General features: G+C 39.4%; 1 protein-coding gene across 14 annotated transcripts in view; it reads left to right on the forward strand.

The window, feature by feature from the left end:
• sorbs2a (sorbin and SH3 domain containing 2a) overlaps positions 1-26,140 on the forward strand; it is a 77,008-nt gene that overhangs the window by 3,148 nt on the left and 47,720 nt on the right. For 5 of the 14 annotated variants that reach the window (XM_074629563.1, XM_074629565.1, XM_074629570.1 and 2 more), the window contains exons 1-2: positions 12,908-13,387; positions 22,183-22,368. The exons of 1 other annotated variant lie outside the window; for it this stretch is intronic. The gene's annotated coding sequence lies outside the window, so the exon portion shown is untranslated. Of the gene's footprint in view, positions 1-12,903; positions 13,388-22,182; positions 22,369-26,140 lie in introns of those variants that run through there. 8 more of the 14 variants (XM_074629558.1, XM_074629562.1, XM_074629564.1 and 5 more) reach the window with 5 other exon arrangements.

The raw sequence follows: 26,140 nt of genomic DNA on the forward strand, positions 1-26,140 counted from the left end.
TGAAGTGTTACCTATGTTGGTTTCAATCTGAATCACGGACAGACTGCAAATTGTCATTATCATGTTCACTAAATTTCAGTTTCTCACAACATCTTCGAAGGGCTTTGTGATGAGATCTAATTTGTGCCTGCAGTTTACAGATAGTGCCTTGAGATTTGTCTGCCAGTTTTGCAGGAACATCTTGTGTGAAGACTTGACACTGCAAGGTTTTGACTGTGTGTTGAAAGCTGTGAGACAAGTGGCCTATTCAGAGGGAGATTACACCCTCCTAACACCAAACTGAGAACAGGCAGGCAGCGCTTTGTGCCAGCACCTTAAGCTTCGGCTACAACAGTCTGGCAGCACCAACAACCCGGCTTGTCAGTGATAGTTAGCAGATGGGACTTCTTGATTTAAAAAGCCACACCGTTTGAGGAAAGGTTTGAGGTGTAATGGTTCCTTTGAACGTACAAATAGGATACCATAATTAGAAGAACTTCAGCAGACCAGCATCATTTCTCAAAGTCAAGTACAGAACGTTAGCTGTCTTTCATCGTTCAGGAGTATCATTATGTTCCAGAAGGCTCAGACATATTATTTTAATTACAGCAGACTTTTGACCATTTCCTCACATGATTTGTAAGTGCTGATTGAATATCACCATTGTCCAACAGAGCAGCACAGTATCTTCAATCAAACAAACAAATAAGCAAACAAAAAAGACAAGAAAACCAAATCAAAAAGAATAAGATCTACTATTTTGATTGGATTTTGTGGATTGTGTGAATAAATAAATAAATAAATAAAGACTCGTGACATTTTTCTTCCGTTCACTAATAAGTTCATCCCTCTTTGGCTAAACACACAAATATTTCACTGGGTCACGTGGTCGAAACTGATTTAGCGATTTAGGTCTCTTTTGATGTAAGCGGAGCAGCGCTGTTACCAAAGAAGGAAGAGGGAGATTCATGGCTCACATTCCTCATCCTAAAAAGTTCTCAGCCTGAACAGATGCTGCGTGCAACACATTCAGGACAATTTGCCACTCGTACATTATTCCCATTTCCTGTTTGTGCTAAAGCTGTGATACAAATTACTGGAATTTAGAAGTGAAAGGCCTGCGACAGCTTTGAGATAGAAGCAGTTTGCTCTGCTGCACATTCTCTATAGAGGAAGTATACAGTGTTCATTTTTAACTTTTTCTTCCCTCAACCTTTAAATTATTCTGTATCCATGTTTTTTTTTCTATGAATACAAATATTTTGTCATTTTTGCAGCTCATATCCCCTTACAGAGAGATTTATTTGCACCATCATGTGCACAATTGCGTACTATTGTATGTTTGGTCTGGATTAATCTCCTCTTGTTGCCTCCTAATGAATGTCCTGCCTGCTCTACTCTCTGGCAATGCAGGTCTGATAGGATTAATTGAGCCATTACTTAATTACAAGCCCAAGAAGAAGCTGAAAATCTATGAAGAGGATTTACAGCTATAACAATAAATCAAGGACAAGAATTCTGAAGCAGATATTTTCTCTTTTTTTTTCATAAATACTTTCCTCCTAACAGGCTCATTAGCAAGTAGATGATGGAAAGAGCTGGTAATGTGGGTGATTCTGCCAACATTGTGAAATCAACCCCAGCTGGTTTCTCATACTGCTGATATGGAACATCACAATAATTACCCAGTATGTGAATATGGGTGTATGTGCAGAGATGTGCAAAAAGACATCATAATGATGTGCAGTTGTTAACTTCTTAAAAATCAGATGGCCCGTTGTTAAAATTAGACAAAATAAATGTTAAATTATTGGTGTTAGAACCTGTGCTTAATCGTGAACAGAAACCTTGGGCCAAAGATAGTATTGGCTTTTAACTGTATTCAAGTGTGGAAGTCCTGCTGTCATTTAATAACAAAGCATGTCCAGGGTTTCTCTCAACCTATTTCTCAATGCATGCTGGAATAGGCTACAATAGGAGTGGTAATAGAATATGAAAAGTGTAAGAACTGGACGGATAGATCAATTGAGATGTCACCCATGATGCCCTCTACTGGTTGGCTTCAGAACAACTTGAAACTCCATCTGCTTCAAGGATGGAAATGTGTTTCAAAACAAAACAATGGTGAATGGTTATACAACCCAGAATTTGACTTAACAGTACAAATTCAGCTTAAAGAGCAGGCAGGGCTAAAACCTGAGCATCTCAAGTGAGATGTCGAGCCTGTCCAAATCTGTGAGGACTCTCTGTGTCTTCTCTCCCAGATAAACATGTGTTTTGGTGTGTTTCAGTTGGTTGTGCTGAATGTGGAAGCTATACCCACAGAGTGAAAGTACATCCCCATGAATTTGGCACTATTTCAGCTTTTATGGAAGGTATCTAGGATTGCAAAATGTAGAATTTATGTATTGTAGATTGTTCTGTTGTAACCTTTTATAGGTTGAATAAGATTCACAGCTCCTGCTTAATGGTGCCTTTCAACATTGTCATTGGCTATGGATCATAAATGCAGGTGAATTTAGTGGGACAGTTGATACCGGACTGCTTAGGGGTCTTTGTAAAACACATTATGTTATGTATTATAAATGTATAAAGTAATACATGAGGCAATATTGGGAGGCAAAGGGCTGTATTTCAGGGGGTTCCGGTGTAGCCAGCGGATATCCAAGACTTCCTCTTCCGGGCGCTGCTCATTGTTTACAGTCCGATTTTGAGATGCAAGATGGGAGTTGGAGTTGAGAGACGACGTGTATGACCAAATTGTTTCACAAGTAGCCAGTTTACAAGCTCATTTCAAACCAATAAAAAGCTAAATTGTCGTCAGACAATGGCCGGCGGGTTTCCGAGATTGCATTTCAGCCATTACGTTCCGCCTCTTTTGCTCTCCGCAGCACGGACTGTTTACCTGTATTCAACCAAAGCCTGCTCAAATGCGATTGGTCAAAACTACTCAGACTACAAACGGAAACCAGAACCTATCCGATGCCCAAATCTTGTCCCCGTTGGCTGTTGCCTGCAGATTCTACATATGAATGCAGAATCTGTTAATAGAGATAATACACGAGGCAGATACGATTAAGGACTACCAACACTTGCACCATGTATCACAAACTATTGCAAAACTCCTGTAAAAAAAACATGTTTTGAGAAGCTTCAAATTTGCAATTCAGATTTTTTTTTCAGAGAGCTGGTGATTCAGATTCATGGTCATTTTTTGAGGATATAGTTTGTAGTATTGTTGCACTGTAGTTGATTGCTTTGCGTGGTCGATGTGTTGCTCTTAATGTATCCGCCTCCTCTCCTTTTGCCGTCTTGCGATACAAACAGATAAGATACATTTAGTTTAAATCAAGAGAAACTTTTCTTTGAAAAAAAGTTAGATAAATGTTGAGTGTAGTTTAAACGACAAACAATTAAATAAATAATTCGCAAAGAAACAGAGTAATTCTTATATGAAGACACTGCTATGTGATAGCATCCCAATTATCTGAAAACAGCATCAAGATTCCACATTTACAAAATCAACGAGACCCCCAAACACATCTTTCCTAAGCTGACAATGTGTGTGTTTTCTCACAAAACACCTGATAGTGTGAACCTGGAAGGTTCAAAGACTATGTGAATACACAGTGTGAGTCAGCTGGCATATCCACTAGGTGACTGGCATCACATCCTCTTGAAGATGCTCTCGGTGATGTCACTTTTCATTGTTCCCTGTTTTCCTCTCTGCACACTCTTTTCACTTCCTCATTATATTCTTTTTCAATTCTCTTCAGCTCTTACTCCTCGTCTTTTATGTTTATATATACAGTAACATATAGTTTGTCTTTTCTACGTTGAGTGAGTCTCCTCGACCCTCCTGCTCTTCTAGTGAGCAGTGAGGATTCTGGCAGGCACCGCATCAGCATCCAGCTATGCAACATTTCATCAGCCACAACACTGCTTATCAATCCACTCAACGGTCACACAGGAGAGGCCTGGCTTACCAACATCAGTGAAGGGTACCGAGGTGGATGAAGTGCAGAGTAATATTAGAAACTTGTTCCAGAGAGAGTCTATCAGTAATTGTGTTTGGAAGACACACGTGGGAAACATGAAGAGATACGTTGCATAACGAGTGTAAGCCGCTCTGCCTTTGCTCCATGCCCCGATAAGGAAAAGCAGAGAGGTGTTTGAGGTTATGAGCGCCAAGAGTCAGATTAGATCTTTCAATATCAGGGGCGCGGTAATGGATCATACTTTATGTAGTGGTATCAGTATGGAAATTATTAAAATCATTAGACATGCATATGGAGACTAGAGTACAGCCATGCCTGCTAACGTCAGCATCACATAAGGTAGATGGACGATGCGTCGCCACTTCCTCCCACTGTACAAAAGTGAAGCCAAAATATCCCAGATACGGGAGCCGCCATCTCGAGATTTTGACGTAATTTGGAGCCAGAGTCTGCGCAGTAGTGATCGGGGGGCTGGAGTCACGGTATTGAGGTCCCGCCCACACACCAGCCCGAGCCAATCACGACCCGAGTACGGCCGCAGCTCGCTAGCGTGAGCCACCTAGCTGCTACGTTAGCACCACGGTAGCTGTTTGGCTAGAAAGGCCCAACAACTAACCATAATATCTCAATAACTAATAACTAATAAGAACTGCCTAAAATGACAGAAACTATATTTGGGGAAAATTTAGTTGACATGTACTTTGAGTTTTTAGTTTTGCCCATCCACTAACATGGAGGAGGCAGGTTTTATGACTTATACTGCTGCCAGCCACCAGGGGCCGATTCAGATATATTCATGCTAACATGCTCATAATGACAATGCTAATTTGCTGATGTTTAACAGGTATGATGTATACCATGCATGGTCACGATCTTAGTTTAGTGCATTAGCATGCTAACATTAGCACTGAACACATAGCAGAGTTAAGGATGACGGGAATGCCATATGTTTTGCAGGTATTGGGTCATAAACTAATGTATTGGACACATTGAAATTTCTTCCTCACAGGACATGAATCTCCAACAAATTCCATGGCGATCCATCAATAATTGTTTAGACATTCCACATAAAACCTCATGGAGGCTCTGGAGGAAATGTCAGGGGATCACTAAAGTCATTAGACTTCATCCTCTGGAAACCATGAATGTCTGTACCAAATTTAATGACAATCTATCCAACATTTGTTGAGATATGTCAGTGTGCATCCCTGATATCTTGGGGATGTTTAAAACCATGTGTGGAATGTTGTTAAAGATTAGCCCACATCTGGCAGACGGTAAAATGTTTGGTTACACTTGTTTTATCAAGCATACTCCATTTAAAATGGAATTTCAATGTTATGTAAGAGTCTAAACACATTTGCTGTTTGTGTTTTAGAAATTAAGTTTTATCACCTGGCGTAGCTTCACTTCAGGAAATTGCAAGAGGGGGAGATGAGCAGAGAAATAAGCACTCTGGTTGCCTAGAATCATTATCATGTCCTGCTGTTGTAATTACAGTGTTTGACTCATTATACAACTAGTGTACAGCCTCTGAGCTGCCTCTGAGTGTTCGACAGCTGCTGACTCCTCATCTGAAGGGAGAAAAACAGCAAGGCATGCCGTATATATGCAGATATGCAGATGTGCTGAATATGAAATATTGTCACTAATTTGAAAGTACCTGACATTCTCAGCTTGACACCTTGAAAAGGAGAGACTACTCAATATGAAGAAAACCTGCAGTGAAAAGGAGTCAAATAAAAACATTTAACAATATTATTAACATGAAAATACAAGCCTACAAACAGAGGGTAAAGGGTTGACTTGCACTTCAGTGACACTGCTAAACAGAGAGATGATGCAGGATTCTACATCAGCAGCATTGTTCTCTCACAGATTGGCTTCGGCATTTCACCTGGTCAGCTCTTAGACATCAAAGCGAGTCTGCAAATTAAGTGAAAGTGGCATGATGTCACCGGCCAGACAATGTCCTCACGCACTCACAATATGCCATCCACTCATTCAGCACCACTGTGGTGCCACTTTAACACTGGCCAGACGAGCAAACTTCAGTATCAGCCGTTCCAAATTGGAATCCTTTGGAAAGCATCAGTGGAAAGATGTGAGCGAGTGCCACTGCTCAGATAAAAGAGTTATTTTTCTCACAAGATCATTGTGCCAGCCTGCTCTCCTTTATTGTGGGCTATTCTAAGAGGGGCCATGGCGGCTGTGGTATATGTTAGGGCTCGGATATTAGATCATTGCAAACATGATGTGGATGAGGACAGGAAGCTGCGGCCATAAAAGCATGACATACTGTATTCCTGATGATGTCAAGCCCTCTAAGATATGGTTCATGTTGCCATCCTAAAAGGGAAATATTATAAAGGGAAGCATTATTATTTGGATGAAGGTCTGGCACAGATCCAGATCCTTTGTGTGGATTGTAGTGTCGTGGTTTCTTGCCAGTGGTCAGCTTCAGTAGGCCTATATCTTGTATCCAAGGCCAGCTTTTGGATCGCACTCATGTCAACACTTGACTCCACTAGATGGATGTTGCACACTGTGGCACCTCTATACCTACAGTATGCTTAAAGTCCATTCTTGGCTCTCAGAGGGGGTTGGTAGAGATTCCTGTGACTATATGTAGTGACACAGTCCAGGAGGCCTATAGCGATGGCAATGTAGGTCTGTCAGTTGGTCGGTTCACCACTTTGGTCCAGAGTTAAATATCTAACTATTGGTTTGCTGTTATTATGTGACATGACATGTCCCCTTACCTTTTTGCTCTAGCGCCACCATAAGGGTACCAATTTTCACAATTTTAGTCAAATGTCTCAGATTGACATATTTGGTACAGACATTGATGTCCCCTTTAAAGGTACAGTGTGTGGTATTTGGCGACATCTAGTGGTGTGGTTGCAGATTGCAACCAACTGAGTACTGCTCAACTCACTCCTCCCTTTCCAAGACTGCGGTGACGTGAGCCGCTGAGTGCAAAACCGTGGTAACGCTGTTCGTCTCACTCAGAAGTCATCCATACCATAATAACACTACTTTAGGAGCAACGGAAGTCAGACGGCGGCTGGCAGTACCACAGTTTAGCACTCTGCGGCTCACATTACCGCAGAGTGTCGGAGAACAATGTTGGCTTTCAGGTAACGTAAAAACTCAAAATGCTCTCTCTAGAGCCAGTGTTTGGTTTGTCCGTTCTGCAACACACTGTTCCTAATGTTGTTGTTTTTTGTGATACCTTTAAAATGCTGTATCAAAACCTGTAAATTTAGCACAATCATCATGTCAACATTTTGTTTTAGTCAATACTTTGGTTCATGACTAAGATTAATGACATTCTCATCAGCCACAGCTATGGGCCTACTTTGTGTTTTAATGATAATTAGTTAGCATAATAATAACACATGTGGACATTGAGTTTATGTAGCCTATAGGTGTATCGTTCATTTCCTTTTATTGTTTTTTTTCTTTAGTTTTTACCTTTATTTATTTTGTTATAAACAAACAAACAAACAAACATACAGTAGTACACATTACACCTGCTAATCATCTGCATGTTAGCATTGTCATTGTGAGCGAGTTGGCATGCTGACGTTAGCATTTAGCTCAAAGCACTGCTGTTGTGCCTAGCTAAGATAGCCTCATATCACTAGCATGGTTGTACACAATCACTGTACGAAATAGACTTGAAGCGTTAACATTATGCTTTGGTTCGCTTAGGTGTATATAAGGCCAGTGAAATGCAAGCTGTTATGCAGCCTTCTGTATGTATAGACAGCTGTATTGATTCAAATAGAACAGACTGAAAAACGCGGCTGAAACACCTCCTGTGTAGACATGCCGTTAGTCTTGCTCTGTAATGTGTTGTAACGCCTGAACTCCACCCTTAGTATGTCTACACCTGTAACACCAATGGACCACTGCATACCAGACATAATGTATCGTCATCATCCTCCCTGCTGGCCCCCCGTCAGGATGGATTGCTAAGAGTATGTCTCTGGATAACATACCACCTATAAAAAGGCACCTACTTGACAACAGTAGATTCAGTAAGGGCTGTCTATACTGCTCACAAGAGCTGGTGATAAAGACCAAACATTCATGCATGCATTCACACACTCACAGATGTGGTCTGGTTGACACTTCTGAAAGGTCAACAATGGCGGTCTAAATTTGTACACCTTTCATGTTGACAGAAGAAAGGGCTCTTTATGCACGTGTGAATAACAAAATAACACAGCAGCTTTAAACCTGTTGATTAGTTATGTGTTGTCAATGTAACTCAAAGCTGCAGTGGGTAGAATTGGAGCAAATATGATTACAAAAAGTTATTTTTATAATACGGTCCTGATTCTAAAAGTAGTGCATGAGACAGGTAATCTGAAAAAAAAAAATATGTGCCTGTGTGTTCTCCGTTGCTCCTAATGGCATCTGCAAGATTTCACAGACCGGAGGAAAACGACCAATCAGAGCCGAGCTGGAGTCTGCCGTCTCTGAGCAGCTGTCAATCACTCGCCAACTCCAATCAAACGGTCAAACTAGGCAGCGCTGATCAAATATGAATCAAGTTGCGTTACTGTAATGCCTATTTCTCTCCTCAAATGTTTTCAAAAACATCTTGTAGTGTACTGTTTAGCTGTAAAATTAGAAAGTTTGTGACCCAGCAGCCATGTTGAGATCAGTTGAAGAAATACCAAGCACCGCACAGCCAATAGGAACGCTCAATAGGAACGCTCTCTCTGAAATGACCTGTGATTGGCCAAAGTCTCACATCACGGGCTAGATTTTTTTTTAAAGCCTGAAAACAGAGCCATGAGGAGGTGCAGAAGTCTAGTCATCTCTCAGCACACTTGAATTACAATATGCTGAAAGGTTATTATGGATTTTTTGCACAATGATGCCAAAACTATTCTGCCTACTGCAGGTTTAAAGTTTTATTATTAAGATGGCATGTTAATTACCTGCAGTAAGAAGTTCCCTATCATATTGCAGCATTAAACCATCTCTAACAGCCATAACAGTCTAAAGGTTTTAAAAATTCATGAATTCATGCAATAGGGCTTTTGCTTTCTCCCAAGTCTGCAGATCTATGTCTGTGATGTTGCACTGAGACTTGACATTTGTAATTAAAGCGAATATTAGATGGATAGATACGTCTTGTTCTGAACCTGTTGTTTATTTGCTTCTCTTCTCTTCAAGTATACAAAAATAGACACATATGACTCATGTTATTTCATTTGAAACAAGCAAAACAATGTGCTAAATGTTAAAGGCCATGTTTTCTGCCATGGTGACAGGACACCCAGCATTGAGGGCTACCATCCAGTCTGTAAATAATTTAACAGCTCAGTGTTTGTGTGAGAGTGGGAGACGGACAGAAGCAGAGAGGCAGAATTCCCCAGTTAAGCCATCAAAAATCAAGACACGGTCCAGTGGCTTTGCTTAATGAAGACAAAGATAAGACCAATACAGTTTTGCTACAGGGCAACACTTAAGGAGTCAAAACCATGATTCAACTTCTGGCACTTTAAGACCTCACAGCAAAAATGTCAGATTTAATTTAAGATGTTGTGTGTTCAAACCAACACCATGTCAGAGCTGATATAAATCCACACCTGTCAGACTCTAACACGTTCGGATCGTTGCAGGATTTCGCTGCCACAAAATGATGTCAGCTCTCTGTCAACAACTGGGAAATCAACACTTACAGTGTTAACACTTAGAACGATGCATCACAGTTGTACAGATTACATTTATCCAAAACACCTCACAGCAATGTAGATGTAGGCTACACATCCTACTATCAAATTACATAATAATTCACATTTTTTGCTGATTTTCTCTGCAAAAAATCTACAAGGGAGACAAGCAGGTTTCTACAAACAAATCGTCTACAATAGCCTACTGTACCTGATAACAGGTAATATAAATGTCCTTGTTTAACCTGCAACCTACATACACCGCTGATAACCTTTACTCAGTGTTAGCTTGCACTTCTAGTGTATTATGAAGATAATGAAAACTCATTTGTATGCTTAGTAGTGGTGGAAGAAGTATTAAGACTTTTAACTTAAGTAAAGTTAAGTAAAAGCAGCAATACTACCGTGTAAAAAAATACTCTGTTACAAGTAAAAGTCCTGCGTTCTAAGTCTTACTTAAGTAAAAGTACAAAAGTAATAGCATCAAAATACAGGCTACTTAAAGTATCAAAAATACTCATTGCAGAATGGCCCATTTCAGAATAATATATATTATTGAATTATAATTAGTGATGCAAAAAAATATTATTATTATTATCATCATTATGATGATGATGATGATGATGATTATTAATAATAACAATAATAATAATAATAATAACAATACATCAAATGTATTTGTATTTGTATTTTTAAAATCATTATTTATTATGTTTTTTATTTATTTCATTATTATTTTTCACTATATGTTTTTTCATTTTAAGGCATTTATCTATTAATTTTATTATTTCATTTAGATTAATATAATATAATTTATCTATTTACCTATTTACTTGTTTTCAATTTCCTGTCATATACATACTACTAATACATCATACTGTATTAGTTGATTTATTTTTATTTTTATTTATTTATTGTTTTTTGGGGGGGGGGGGGGTTCTATTAACAATCTTGAATCTTCAATATGCAAAGTAACTAGTAACTAAAGCCGTCAAATAAATGTAGTGGAGTAAAAAGTACAATATTTGCTTTCAAAATGGAGCAGAGTAAAAGTATAAAGTAACATCAAATGTAAAGTACAAGTAATTGTACTTAAGCACAGTACTTGAGTAGATGTAGTTAGTTACATTCCACCACTGATGCTTAGTTTGGCCCATAATGCAGGTTTACTTGAGGTTCATCTTTTCCAATTCTGTACTAGAATTTGTAACCGTATATCCTCAAAACACAAGTGGCCCAGTAACTCTACGAGGATGTTGAGCTATAACTTGCTTGTCATTTATTAATAGCTCACCATTTGCCTTCAAAACAGTTTGATGACAACATGGTATGCTGCCAGGGAAACTATAGATACACATTTTTTGGCACAGCTCTATAGCTTTATTCCCAGCATGGGTCTGTGTGGATCACTGACTAATCCTGTCTGTATTATTATCACCATGTTCTAGCCATTAACGCACAGCATGGAGCCTCCATTAAACTTGCAGAGAGAAGGTGTAGTGGCACTTTCCTGCTAGTAGCAGTGAGCTGCACACAGCTCTACTGTGTGTGTCCTCTGCGCGAGCACTGATTGAACCATGAAAGCATTGCTTGAGGCATGTTAATTACCTGTGGTAAGAAGTTCACTCATATTGCAGCATTAAACCATCTCTAACAGCCATAACAGTCTAAAGGTTTTACAAATTCATGAATTCATGCAATAGGGCTTTTGCTTTCTCCCAAGTCTGCAGATCTGTCTGCATGTGATGTTGCACTGAGACTTGACATTTTGTAATTAATGCAAATATTAGATGGATAGAATAGAATAGAATAGAATAGAAAGCTTTACTGTCATCGTATTAAATACAACGAGATTCACAGTTGCCACTTCTGGTCAGTCCTTTAACACAAATACATGACAAGACTAAACGAGGCAGACAAAACATGTAACAGGTCAAACACACACAGTTATAAAGCAAATAAAACAAGTAAAGTAGATGTAATAAATAAATATAAACAGAAGTGTTATACTAGAGGTATAAAATATAAAAATAGATGTAATGTAAACAGAGGTAATTGCACTCGTAAAATAGGTAGGGTAGATGTAATAAATAAAATGTAGACACACTAGTAGGACCAAAGCCCAACTAGACTGCTTTTTGACGCACTAGTGGACCTCTGGACCAAACTAGTAACGCTGACAGTCTTACTAGTTAACTAGTAGGCTGCAAAGCTTTGACAAGTTAGCTAGTAAAGGACATATTCAACTCACTAGTTAACTAGTGACCTACAATTTCCTGCACTAGTTAACTAGTGAATACCAAAATGTCCACTAGTTAACTAGTTAAAGCCTTTTGACCTTACTAGCTAACTAGTGCGGCTCAAAAAGTTCACTAGTTAACTAGTTAAAGCCTTTTGACCTTAGTAGTTAACTAGTGCGGCTCAAAAGGTTCACTAGTTAACTAGTTAAAGCCTTTTGACCTTACTAGTTAACTAGTGCGGCTCAAAAAGTTCACTAGTTAACTAGTTAAAGCCTTTTGACCTTAGTAGTTAACTAGTGTGGCTCAAAATGTTCACTAGTTAACTAGTAAGGGACAAAATGTCCACTAGTTGCACTAGTGAAGGTCTTTTTTACCTTACTAGTTAACTAGTGCGGCTCAAAACGTTCACTAGTTAACTAGTTAAAGCGTTTTGACCTTACTAGTTAACTAGTGCGGCTCAAAATGTTCACTAGTTAACTAGTTAAAGCCTTTTGACCCTACTAGTTAACTATTGTGGCTCAAAATGTTCACTAGTTAACTAGTAAGGGACAAAATGTCCACTAGTTGCACTAGTGAAGGTCTTTTTTACCTTACTAGTTAACTAATGTGGGGCAAAAAGAGCCACTAGTTAACTAGTAAGGGCCAAAATGTTACAGGATACAGGATACCCAGCATTGAGGGCTAAACCATCCAGTCTGTAACATCCAGTCTGTAACATTAACACACAGCATGGAGCCCCTCCATTAAACCTGCAGAGAGAAGGTGTAATAGTGGCACTTTTCCCTGCTATAGTAGCAGTGAGCTGCACACACACACACGCGCACACGCGCACGCACAGCTCTACACTCTGTGTGTGTGCCCTCTGCAGGAGCACTGATTGAACCGCGGGCGTTGCCATGGCTACACGGAGACCCAATGAGAAGCTCTCGGTGGTGACTGTTGCTGAATGAAAATAACACAGAGGCCATTTTGCGCACGAACGAAAAGCTATACGGCATCATCCAATAATAATAATAATAATAATAAAAAGCGGAAACGGGGAGGCAGGTTCAGTCCATTTGTGGAGAGATAGACGCTGTGGTGCTGTAGAGCCCGGTAGAGAGGTGGTGGTGGTGCGGCGCGACTGGCTGGTTGTAGCTTTAAAAGAAGAAGACATGCGGTAACTACTAGTGCCGCGTCGCCTCTTCTCTGAAGGTTTGAAGCTTCACCGCATTGCTATCCGATAGAGTGACCCCCACAGAGAGAGGGAGTTGCCTTTATAGTTATAGCTGACCGACCGACACCGGTAACATCCATGCGCGTCGAAAAAAACAGGTGTACGGTTTCATCCCATCATCCCCGCCGCTAGCTGCCTCCGAGCCGCGGTGCAGCTCCGCTCCTGTTGTGTTTGTGTTCTTCCGAGGACTTCAGTCAAAAACATGGAAGAAGAAGGTGATTACCTGACGATATGTTGCGGGATTCCTGTCTTTTTAAGGTTGGTACACACAGCAGCAGTGTTGTTGTTGTTAAAGGAGGCTAATAATGTGTTTCCCCAAAGCTGGATGTACTGTTTGAGGAGGCTATTTTGAGTGTTTTTTTACGTGCATTACAAGCAAAAACAAGCTGTAATCGGTGGGAGACTAAATGATTCAGCTCATCCGGGATGCGGTGAGGTTGCTGCTCCTGTTTCCACTATAAAGTGCATGCCAGTGGATTGCTGTTTTGCAGTGCATTAAAGGGAGATGCGGTTAGGATTGTTGGGAGGATGTTAAATACTCAAACCCACAAGCCCTTTTTTTAAGCTGTAGAAATGTTTCTTAACATTATCCTAAATACACGAGAGAATAAACATGCTGCCTGCTATAAGCATGAATTGGGATATCCATGTTTAACCTACATCCCAAATGCTTATGATAATCTCTATTGTTTGCTTGCAATTCTACAGTGCTATGCAGTATAATAATTGTCTGTCAATCGGTACAATTAATCACAAATTAATGGTTTTTATTTGTTCAAAATGTACCTTTAAGGGAGATTTTGTCAAGTATTTAATACTCTTATCAACATGGGAGTGGGCAAATATGTTTGCTTTATGCAAATGTGTGTATAGATTTGTTATTGGAAATCAATTAACAACACAAAACAATGACAAATATTGTCCAGAAACCCTCTGCATTTAGCATACTCCCAAATGCTTATGATAATATCTATTGTTTTGCTTGCAATTCTACAGTGCTGTACAGTATTTTATGTATAATAACTGGCTGTCAATCGATACAATTAATCACAAATTAATTGCACTTTTTTTATCCGTTCGAAATGTATCTTAAAAGGGAGATTGGTCAAGTATTTAATACTCTTATCAACATGGGAGTGGGCAAATATGTTTGCTTTATGCAAATGTGTGTATAGATTTGTTTTTGGAAATCAATTAACAACACAAAACAATGACAAATATTGTCCAGAAACCCTCACAGGTACTGTGTTTAGCATGAAAAATATGCTCAAATCATAACATGGCAAACTGCAGCCCAACAGTCAACAACAGCTGTCAGTGTGTCAGTGTGATGACTTGACTATGACTTGCCCCAAACTGCATGTGATTATCATAAAGTGGGCATGTCTGTAAAGGGGAGACTCGTGGGTACCCATAGAACCCATTTTCATTCACATATCTTGAGGTCAGAGGTCAAGGGACCTCTTTGTAAATAGCCATGACAGCTTTTCCTTGCCATAATTTAGCGTAAGTTTGGAGTGTTATTTAACCTCTTTTGCAACAAGCAAGTATGACATGGTTGGTACCAAAGGATGAATTCTTTAGGTTTTCTAGTTTCATATGATACCAGTATCTTCACTCTAGCTTTAAAACTGAGCCCGCAACAACCAGAAAATCGCAAATTGTGTTAATGCGTTAAAGAAATTAGTGGCGTTAAAATGAATTTGCATTAACGCGTTATTATCGCATTAACTATGACAGCCCTAGTAATAATGAAAAAATAATAATTATATAGTAGGCTAATCTTAGTTCGGTCTGTTATGCAGGCTTAAAGAGGAAGAAAATAGGACTGAGTTTTGTATTGTTGCTTATATGATACCAAAACCCACCAAAACATTTGCTTGTTGCGGATTCACTCTTATTGAAAGTGCTTGGGTGAAAACCAGTGGGCCTCAGACTCCTGAATGGTACTGCAGTAGAGTGCATTTTGTGTCATATTGTAAGACAGATGTGTTGCTCTGTTGCCCATGTCATATCCTAGATCTGACAGAAAGCAGTATGGAATAGTCTGTTTCATTGGTGCTGCCTGCTATCTGATATAAAGGGATGACGTAATGAGGGGGAAAAAACAAAAAGGCCAGCAGCGATGGATGGTATCTGTGAGTCTCATTTGAATGCTGGGTGAACAGGGAGATTGGGGAGGTGTCCAGGATGCACAAAGTGTAACACTATCACTCCGGGAACCTCATACCACTCCCAGTGAGGCTTACCTGGCCTGTTGGTGTGTTGGTGTGTGTGTGTGTGTGTTAGTGCGTAGGCCTGACTGGACGGTATCTTTGATGTAGTATTCTGTGTATTTCTATGACTGCATACTTGTGTCTGGGGGAGAGGAAGCGTCACAGTGGGATGCAATATGACGAGCAACAGTTGGCTGCTATCTGTCTCATGAGGGGCTGCTGCGCCAATAAACAGCCTTAAATATACACACTTATGATGTGTGATCATAGCGTTTTGACTTGATTGATGGCCAATGAGCCAGAGAGTATGTCTCTGTTAGCGTTAACTCAGTTGCACCTGCCAGTTTAGAGTTACTGAGAGAGATGTGTGTGTGTGTGTATGCATGTTTGAGGGAGAGAGGGAGAGGAGGATCAAGGCAGTCCATCAGGGAACAGGAGACTGTGATACATTTTCTTCTGAAAATACAGAATGTAACAGGGGAGGGGTTACTCTCATAGTTCACGTCATTTCTCTCTTAATCTCTCTCTATCTCACACATTCCTTTTAATTTTTCTTTGCCTGTTTATTTCCTTGTTTTGCTGCCCCTTTATTTCTGTGTCTTCCTCCTCCATCTTCCCCTCTCTCTGCCCTTCTTCAGACGGCTGATGTCATGGCTCAAGTGGCGTGTGAAGAGCTTTCCTAATTCTTAGTCTCGCTGATAAAAGGGGCCGCTCGCAGGGCATGCTTGTTCCCTGAGCTGTCTCAATGACCAAATCTGTGAGAGCTGTTTAATGATGGGGACTTTTTTGCCTTAACTACTGGGTCAGTTCCTTTTTTTTTTTTTATTCAATTATTAATTTGTTGTCGACAGTGGAGATTGATGCGGATGATCGGGGATTATGGGTCAGTTTGAGCCAGGGATGTCACACTGATGTTGAATTTGTCTACTAATTTATAGATTATTATTAAGAATTCAGACAGTCCCACTATAAAAGTAGCTGGTAACGTCACATTGTGGGGAAGAAAAGCTCAGGCCTATTTTTCGTTATTTTATTTTTTTTAAGTAGGGATAGGATGGTAACATCTATAGTCAGATCTTGCTTTTATCTACTGTTATAATTGCAATAACTAACAATGAACACAAGGGGAAGCACCTCAAGTGCCCCACACTGTGGATTGGACACTACTGTGCATTAATGTTGTTCATTTACATCAGATGTGGAGGAATACATGTTTGGCAGAGACAGAAGAAAGTGTATATTATCATAAGTAAAGTATACATTATTTTTCTGCGCTTTCATTCAAAACGTGTTAAAAAATATATATTTTCAGACAACCAAGATCTCCTGAGGTGGGTTAGTTTTACTGAAATGTTTGTAAAATATTACCCATGCAGCACTGGAGCATTTAGTGGTTTGATATTTTAAAAGGACGTAATAAGAAAAGTAATAACGTAGGCTATGTTAAAGCTGCAGTGGGTAGAATTGGAGTAAATATGACTAAAAAAAGTTATTTTTATAAAACGGACACTATATACTGACAGTAGTGCATGATACAGAATCTGAAAAAAAATCATGTGCCTCTTTGTCCTCCGGTGCTCCTAATGGTATCTGCAAGATTTCACAGATTTGAGGGAAACAACCAATCAGAGCAGAGCTGGAGCCTTGCCGTCTCTGAGCAGCTGTCAATCACTCGCAAACGCCGATCAAACGGTGAAACTAAGCAGCGCTGATCAAATATGAATCAATATTCTTTTACTGTAATGCCTATTTCTCTCCTCAAATGTTTTCAAAAACATCTTGTAGTGTACTGTTTAGCTTTAAAATGAGAAAATTTGTGACCTGGCAGCCATGTTGAGATCTGCTGAGGAAATACCAAGCACCGCCCACCAACTGGAGCACAGCCAATAGGAACGCTCTTGCTGAAATGTGATTGGCCAAAGTCTACCATCACGGTAGATTTTTTTAAAGCCTGAAAAACAGAGTCATGAGGAGGTGTAGTTTTCGCTCAGAACACTTGAATTACAATATACTGAAAGGTTATTATGAATTTTTTGACCAATGATGCCAAATCTTTCTGCCTACTGAAGCTTTAATATAAAAAATGATACCATACATAAATTAATTTACTGGAAAATCTTTATTTAAACCTGTCCCAGCCAGGATCCTGTATTCTTTAAATTTATCCTAATTACTATATCCGTCCAGTGAATTTTAATGCAGATCTGCAAGGATTAATCAACTAATCAATTAGTCGATCAACAGAAAAATAATTGTCAACTATTTTGATAATCGTCTAATTATGCAAAAATGGCAGAAAATGCCGTTTTCAGCCTCTCAGAGGCTATGGATATGTATACATCCTGCTGTTCTCTATTTTCTATCAAATTAAACTGAATATTTTGGGATTTTGGACAAAATAAGACATTTAAAGACATCACTTCGGACTTCGAGATACTGGGATGGACATTTTTCACTATTTTCTGACATTTTATAGACCAAATGATTAATCGATTAATATAGAAAATAACTGGCAGATTAACCGATAATGAAAATATTCCTTCATTGAAGCCCTATTTTAATGTATCCATTTCAGTGGTTGTAAAAATAAACACTAATGTATCGCAGCAGTGTAAAAAGGCAGAATTTTAAAAAAGCGCTAAGCAGTTGAGGATTGAGACCTGCTTTACACTAATTAGCGACTAAACGCAGAGGTATTAGGGAGTCCATCCTGCTAAGCTAGGAGAAAGTGTTGGAAGACTACCTCGGGTACACAGTAGGTCAGAATCCACAAATGCAGTGTGCTGAGCATTAGATGATGTTAGGGAAGTGGTTGTTGCCTGCAGATTATGGCTAATGGTGAAACGTGCAGAATGTTAACAACATAGGCTCATTTTGATCGTTATTGTTCATTAAAAACTAATAGTTTAGCAGTCTGGAGTGTTTTTGTTGATACATGAGCATAGAAAAAGAAAGGAAAAATTATCTTTCTGCGTACACAAGCTTCACATTTTCAGAATTGTGTACATAGTGCCTTTTTTTGTTTGTATACAATGCAGAAAAACTGTAATTTTCCACGAATGTCACCACAGACACCCATTTCATAATAATAATAATAATAAAACTGAAATATCAATATTGCAATTCTTTCATCAGTGAGCCATGGCTCAATCATCATTGTTACCTCATTTGGCTAGTGACTTAACAGTCATTTATTTAAATGAAAATCTTCAAGATTGCCACTTTAAGTAAAGCTATATGCTTTGTTACATCCTGTAGGACTACAACAATAAAAAAGTATTATTTAAAATATTTAATGTTGTGCTGCAGAGCTGTAAGCCAGACTTTCTGTGGGGATTCTCTTGATTAATGACTGTATGAATTATTTATATTCAATACTATGAAGGGAATAAAATGCTCCTGATTGAGAGGCCTAAATCCTTTTGATATTATTGTTAGCTGGCTTGGAATGTATCATAAATCACTTCCATATTCTTAATTCACATCTTAACATTGTATTTACTGTATCAATACAAAACACAGTGAGTTCCTACTAGCTCATATTCCTCTGTGTCGTGTGCCGTTCCAAAGCAAACGTTGGTACCATCTCAATATATGTGTGGATATATATATATTTCCTTTTTTGATCTGCTCCCAGGTTTAAGTGTTTTCCAGTAAGTGACACTCACTAATGTGCACATGCACGGCTCTCCTGCTTTTTATAACCTGCCACTTACTTAACTGGGAACGGCGGGGCCTTGCAGAAGCTGATAATGAATTAGGTGTTGAAACCGTACGGGCGAGACCATGTCGACGCGGCCGCTGTAGTCCGGAGCGGCTCATAGGTCAAAGTGTCAGTGTGTTTGAGTGTGAGTGTGTGTCAGTCCAGTCGCTATAAAAATACTTTGCTCCGGTACTTTAATGAGATCATTCCTAAGCTGCTGCTGTGTCATGTTGGTTTTAATTGTTTTTATAAATCATTCCTTCACATGTTTAACTTGATAGGAGATGCTCATCAAAGTCACATTTTAGTTTTACTGCACGAGGGATGTTGACGGAGGTCTTGTCTGTCGCCTTTTGTAAAGTCTCATGCGGGTTAAAGGATAATGTCTGAAGTAAATAGATAATAACTGTAATTGCAAATGATTCTGGCCCTGAGGTTACATCATTAGCACCTGTCAGCTGTCACTTTTCACCATACCTCTGTGATCCTTGGCTCGTGATCAGAAATTTCTGGGGACCAGCTGCTTTTCGATCATGTCTGCTGACACACCAATCACTGTCGTGTGGCTGCGGAAACCCCGAGGTCTGAAGGAGGAGTGCTACTTATCATTGGAGCCATCTGTGGCCGTGTAGCTGGGATTTTTACATTACCACTTCATCATTGGCACGACGACAGCGGACACAGATAGTGTTGATCCAGGACATCTCAACTAAGGCCTTTCATATTTGATTTAATGGTTGGCAGCATGTCGACACTTAACTGAGCGTGTTCATTAGTTTAGTGTTTTACCTTTAGTTTTATGGTAGATTTATATGCTACTTATAATGGGTCTTTTTAAGATTAGGGCTGCAGCTAATGATTATTTTCATTGTACATTAATCTGTTGGTTATTTTCTTGATTAATCGATTAGTTGTTTGGTCTATAAGATGTAAAAAAATGGTGAAAAATGTTCTTCAGTTTTTCCCAAAGCTCAAGCTCAGTCCGTGGGGACATGTCTTGGGAACCGGAGGGTTGCCGGTTCAAGTCCCCGCAGGGACCAAATGCAGGGTGTGGACAGCTAGCTGGAGAGGTGCCAGTTCACCTCCTGGGCACTACCAAAGTGCCCAGGAGGTGCCCTTAAGCAAGGCATCAACCCTCCAAACTGCTCCCTGGGTGCTGTACAGAAGCTGTCCACTGCTCCTAATATACTAGGATGGGTTAAATGCAGAAGCTGAATTTCACTGTGTGCTGTGTTGTGTACAACGTGTGATAATATCGGGCGGCTGTGGCTCAGAGGGTAGAGCAGGTTGTCCACCAATCGGAAGGTCGTTGGTTCGATCCCCGGCTGTTCCGGGTCACATGTGGATGTGTCCTTGAGCAAGACACTTAACCCCAAATTGCTCCCGAAGGCATAGCCATCGGTGTGTGAATGAGTATTTAGATTAGATCCTGATGGGCAAAGTTGGCACCTTAGTAGCCTCTGCCATCAGTGTGTGAATAGGTGAATACTGACATGTAGTGTAAAGCACTGTGAGTGGTCGTAAGACTAGAAAAGCGCTATATAAATGCAAGTCCATTTACCATAATAAAAGTTGATTTACAATTTACATTTCTTTTACAAGATGATGTCGTTTTGTCCACAACTCAAAGATATTCAGTTTACTGTCATAGAGGAGTAAAGAAACCAGAAAATATTCACATTTAAGAAGCTGGGATCAGAATATTGACTTTTTTCCCTTAAAATATGACTCAAACCGATTAATCGATTATCGAAATAGTTGGTGATTAATTGAATATTTGACAACTAATCGATTAATCGTTGAAGCTCTACATAAGATGTTGACTGACACAAATGATTGTTTTTAGTTATTTGCATGCCATTTTAACAAAGGCTGTGGATTAAGGGAGGTGACGTCACCTTACTGCTTCATCTAAGTTAAAATTAGGCAGGAAAAACTCAACAGGAGGCAACAGACATTACAACTGTAATAGTCACAGTGGGAATCAAAGTTGTTTGGGCTTTCTGTTAGAGAAAAATAAGTCACCACTCTGCAATCTCATCAGCAGCTACTAATGGAGCCACATTACCATACGTTAATGGATTTCCTTTGTAAAGACTGCTGAACTCTTCCTGAACTCGACACAGTAATTTGTTGGTTGCTGATTTTGGTCCCTGTTTTGTTTATTGTCGAGTTTGGGTGTGAAGGGAAGAGGTGGAAGTGATCCAAATAGCGAGTTGCACAGTAGCTGCCTGGTTGGTTTTAGGTGTCCAGGCTCTAAATGTGAGATGCTAATAGCAGTAGTTACATCATCATTCTGGGAATAGCAGGGAGTCTGGGGTCTAGAGGTGCCTCTGGATGACCTCCCTGCTGCGTATATTCAGCCTGTGTGTGTGTGTGTGTGTGTGTGTGTGTATGTGTATGTGTGTGGTCATTTCCAAATATACATTCCCATATGGATTACACAGCAGTAAAGTTATTAATGACACAGGTGAGTGGACACATAATTAGTCTGTATATATTTACTGCCTGATGCGACACTGACTGCACATCGGTTTATCTGTGATAAAAAGAGAAAGAGTGGGCGTGTCCGCTTCTCCGAGTGCATATGCGTGTGCATTTGCACGTCTCCCAGCGAGCCGTCTTCTCAGGCGGTCAAAGTGTCAGCAACAGAAAGTGAAAGAAAACCTCATGTGAGAAGAATTTGACACTCCTGTCAGTTTCCGTGTGGAGTAGTCCACTTGACATAGCCCCACACTGACGACATTGGCCGCTGTGTGACATTAAAGCCCTGGAGGAGAGATGGAGGCTCGCTGACATCCTAAACGTTCATTTAACCATGCATAACTTGTAAGAGGTGTACCTACCCGATGCACCATAGAATTACAATGTGTGTCTGTGTTGGTGTTTTTACAGTATGTGAATGTGTATATAGCATGCAAACATGTGTGCGTGTGGTAAAATAGAGATAGTCAACCCTGTCACTTAGCCCCCACCCATCTACACCGGGGGGTAACTTTCCAGTCTCATAGACGTGCATGCCTGAGTCTGAAAATAGCCGTATCTGATCACTGCTTCACCCAAACAGGGAACTCTCTTTCCCCGTCACTCCCACTCTAACTTTCTCCTCGTTCTGTTGTCTCTGTGCTCCCCAGGCATTAAACGGGGTAAGATCTGGGAATAAAGCTTGACCGTCCGGGAGGAGAGACTTATCCTGAGCAGAGGGTAGAAGACGGGAAAAAAAATCCGAATATAAGAAGAGAAAGAGGGAGGAGAAGGGCTCACAGCTCACCTATACCTGACTCTTCTTAGCAAGTCTCCAGACTTTTGGTTTTATGACGGTAAGAGTTAAATTTCCTCTGCTTGATGGACTGTTGCACCTGCACTCTGCTAGGTTGAGAGGTCAGGCTTTTAGGGGTTAAATGTCGCAAAAAGATACTGCAGGGTCACATTTAATTAGTAGATAATGTTCTCCTGTGTATTTTCATGCCAAAACACACATTCCAGTTTTTGAAAGTAGATTGAAAATATAAATTACGGATGGACAAATAACAGGTTGAATTCACCATCCTAACTCATGAAAGACCATTTTAATATTTTAATAAATGTATGTATGATTTACGTACATTTGTGTTTCAGAAATTGTCTTAAATTTCACGTTTCAGTACAAACACAAACAGATCATAGGCAAGGCAAGTTTATTTATATAGCGCATTTCAGCAACAAGGCAATTCAAAGCACTTTACATAAAACATAAAACATTAAAAGTATTGAGAAACACATTATAAAAGATAAAATAATATAAAAATAAAAACAAGATAAAAAATTAGATGAAATAGAGTAAATATAATGCATAGCATAAGATGGAAAATACTGAATAGTAACAATAATAATAATAATAATATTAAAATCAGCCTACTCTGTTCTTTTCTTTTCTACATCAGGGGTGAAGATTTTAATTTTTCAAGATGAAAAAAAAGTATTTAGCCTCGAGTATAGGCCTATGATATATAGTGCAGTCTACTCCTTTGTGACGTGTCTACATTTATGAACACATTGCTGCTTTAAAGGGAATGCAAATTAAAAAGATTTGAATAGATTTTACAACCCAAACACCAAAAGGGAGTTGGATTTATCTGTTCTGCCAGAACCCACAATTATAGACCAAGAGTAGAACTTTTGTCTTTTGTGACAGTTGACAGGGGATCTGGTGTCAAATAAAACAGTGGCTGATACCGCTGTCACCTCAGAAATAGCGTCAGCAAATAACAGATTACAGTTTTGTGGATTTAAAATATATACGCCAACCCTAGAAGATTAATTTAGGCTTGAGGGAAAAAATGTGTGTGACTTTACTGAAAACTGAAAAAGGAAAGTTAAAATTTACATACTACAGAAATTCACCTGTTGAACTACTGTATATCTTATATTTTTTGTATTTTGATCGAGTAAACATGGGGAAAGTTTTTAATTAAATCTCCAAAAACGTCCTGCCCTCTCTCCCTTTATCTCCCACCTTCCCATAATTTGGCCCAAGAATCTCATTCTCTTCCCTCTGTCCCTTTTACATATTTCCATCTCTTGTTACACCCTTTTTCATGGTCTCTTCTTTCCCACTCAACAAAAGCCATGCTCCAATCCCTCCATTAGGCCGGTCTCAGAGGTGTTGTGGAATGTCACCTTGACCCCTTGGGTACACAGTGAGGGGTGGTTCCCAGCCTCGGTTCCTAGCATGGGTTCGCTTGGTTCCCTTTCTGCCCGACCTGACAGACCAGTGTGAGGCACTTTGTCCGTCACAGGGCACCCCATATTTCCATGGTAAATGTGACATTATTAATACATATATATGATTCATTCCAGTCCCTCTAAAACTTTATGTGTTTGCAGAACTCTAAAATGCTCCTGTAAAATGTTTTGGTTAGACATATAAGCTACATTATTTGGGAAAGAGATGGCTTGGCGTGATGTGGATCTAGGAAGTGGTGTTGGAGAGAGACCCAAAAAAGTCAGGTTTGAACACAGATGTATTTATTTATACATCAAGAATAAAGTACAGAATGTTTTGAGGTATGTTCGTACTACAAATGAAGGAACATATTACCAGGTCTGTACAGAAATGCTATTGTTTCACTTGTAGCGGCTTGGAAGCTTTAATTCCCTTGTTACTATCACTCTGTTTGGCCCTCCTCTTCCTCATTCCTTCCCGATACTGGGTATTTGTTTAATGTACAAAAGGACAAAGACATTCAAAAGTTGCCTTTACAGAATAACTGTAACCACAAGGCTCTTGAATTACAATCCCATGTGAATTTGTGATACTCTCAGTAAACCGGCATCTATCTTACTCTGTGTGACCTGCAAAACACATTAAAAGCTGCTTTGGTATTTATTCAAATATTTGAGAATATGTTGACTCATACTGTCATTAGTTGCCATATTTGCACTTTACCATTGACATCAAGAAAGCTCTGTCAGAGGAAGGAGGTTTTTGTAGCTAATCGCAGTGTTGGTTAATGGCCATCATGGACGTAGAAGCGAAACAGAAAACAATTAAGCCCACACATAAGTCGTATGCATCGCAACTGAAATGTCAAACCCATCATGACTTGATTTAAACATATAAAGTGTCACCTCTCTGAGATGCTTCCTGTTGTGTATCCAGTTGTGATGGTGGAGTTTACCATTTATTTTTAACCACCTGGTGAATTGCTGGAATTAATCTAAGGCTGCACAATTGATTGAAATTTTATCAAAATCGCAATATGGCCTACTGCAATTTTCAAATCACAGTATTTGTTAAAATCGCAAAAGGCAAAATATGTGTCAAAATACCATTTTAAATTAAATATTGTCGTGCTGGAGGGCTGTCCTGGCCTACACATCATATTCTACAGACTTAAGACAGCATCTTTGTTTGGTACAGATCCCCGCAAAAAATCACACCATAATCAATCATCACGTTTTTTTAATGAAATGAGAATAATGATGTAAAAATGATCATTCCTTCTAATATTGTAAATCATGTCGCAATTGCAATATGAGTCGAAAATAATTGCAATTAGATATTTTTTTCCAAATCGTGCAGCCCTAAATTAAACATGTAAACACCCAGAGTACTTAAAGATTCCTCAGATGGATTTTCACGCTGATCCGGACCACCTTAGAGGGTAAAGGGTCCTACTGGCAGTAAATATAGCACCGCTGCTAATCAAGTTCCTCTTATCTTCATGCTCGACACTTAACACTGCTACCTGGGGAATCCAGACTATGTATGGGGGGAATGTAATCTTAGCCACAGCTGATAGCCATTCTGCTTTAGTCTACCCCTTGCGTCAAATAACAGACTACTTTCAAAATGTTTGTTTTTGTCATTAGATTTTGAAAATGTTATAATAAGAATGGCATACAAAATCTTTACTAAACATAAATTGTGATGTAATTCACAGCTAATAGGTATCAAATCTGTCTACAAGATGGCTATATTGTTCTTCAGCCTCTCATTGTTTTCTATTGATATGCAATGATCCACAAGGTTTCTTTGCTGTCACTCTGTACAAATTCCCCCAAGAGTGATTCATAATAAGTAGTGTTTACCTCCCTCAAGATAGGAGTGTATTACGATCCTAGTGTTTGAAGAAGCTAATTTCTGCATTCCCCTGAATGTCTCTTCTTCATTAGGCCTCTTATAACCCATATTAAGCATGTCTCCTAATTACCAGAGAGTGTCACATTCAGTTAAAATCATAGGCCTTATGCATTGGCAGCAGATAGGGTTCAAATTGGAGTGAAAGACAATTATGAAAAACATTATTCTGACTTGTTAAACGGACTGCCGTTCAATTTTTCAATTTTGCTGGGATGGCTTATACTGTAGGGCAGTTAAATCAGCCTTTGTCATGAAAATTGTTTCTCAAAGGTCTGAACATGATTTGGAAAAGTCGTAATTTAAAAGCAGACATGTATTTAGTGTCATCTACAACCTATTTTATGACCTGTCTATGCTATGGTACTCCTCTTACTGTGGATCCTCTACTCACTTGCATTAGGGTCGTAGTTGTGGCATTTAACCTACCATGGGTTCCTGCTCTCAAGCGGGGGAAGTGCTCATAAAAA

The sequence above is a fragment of the Sebastes fasciatus genome, chromosome 3 (genome assembly GCF_043250625.1).
Source record: "Sebastes fasciatus isolate fSebFas1 chromosome 3, fSebFas1.pri, whole genome shotgun sequence".
NCBI classification, from domain to species: Eukaryota; Metazoa; Chordata; class Actinopteri; order Perciformes; family Sebastidae; genus Sebastes; species Sebastes fasciatus.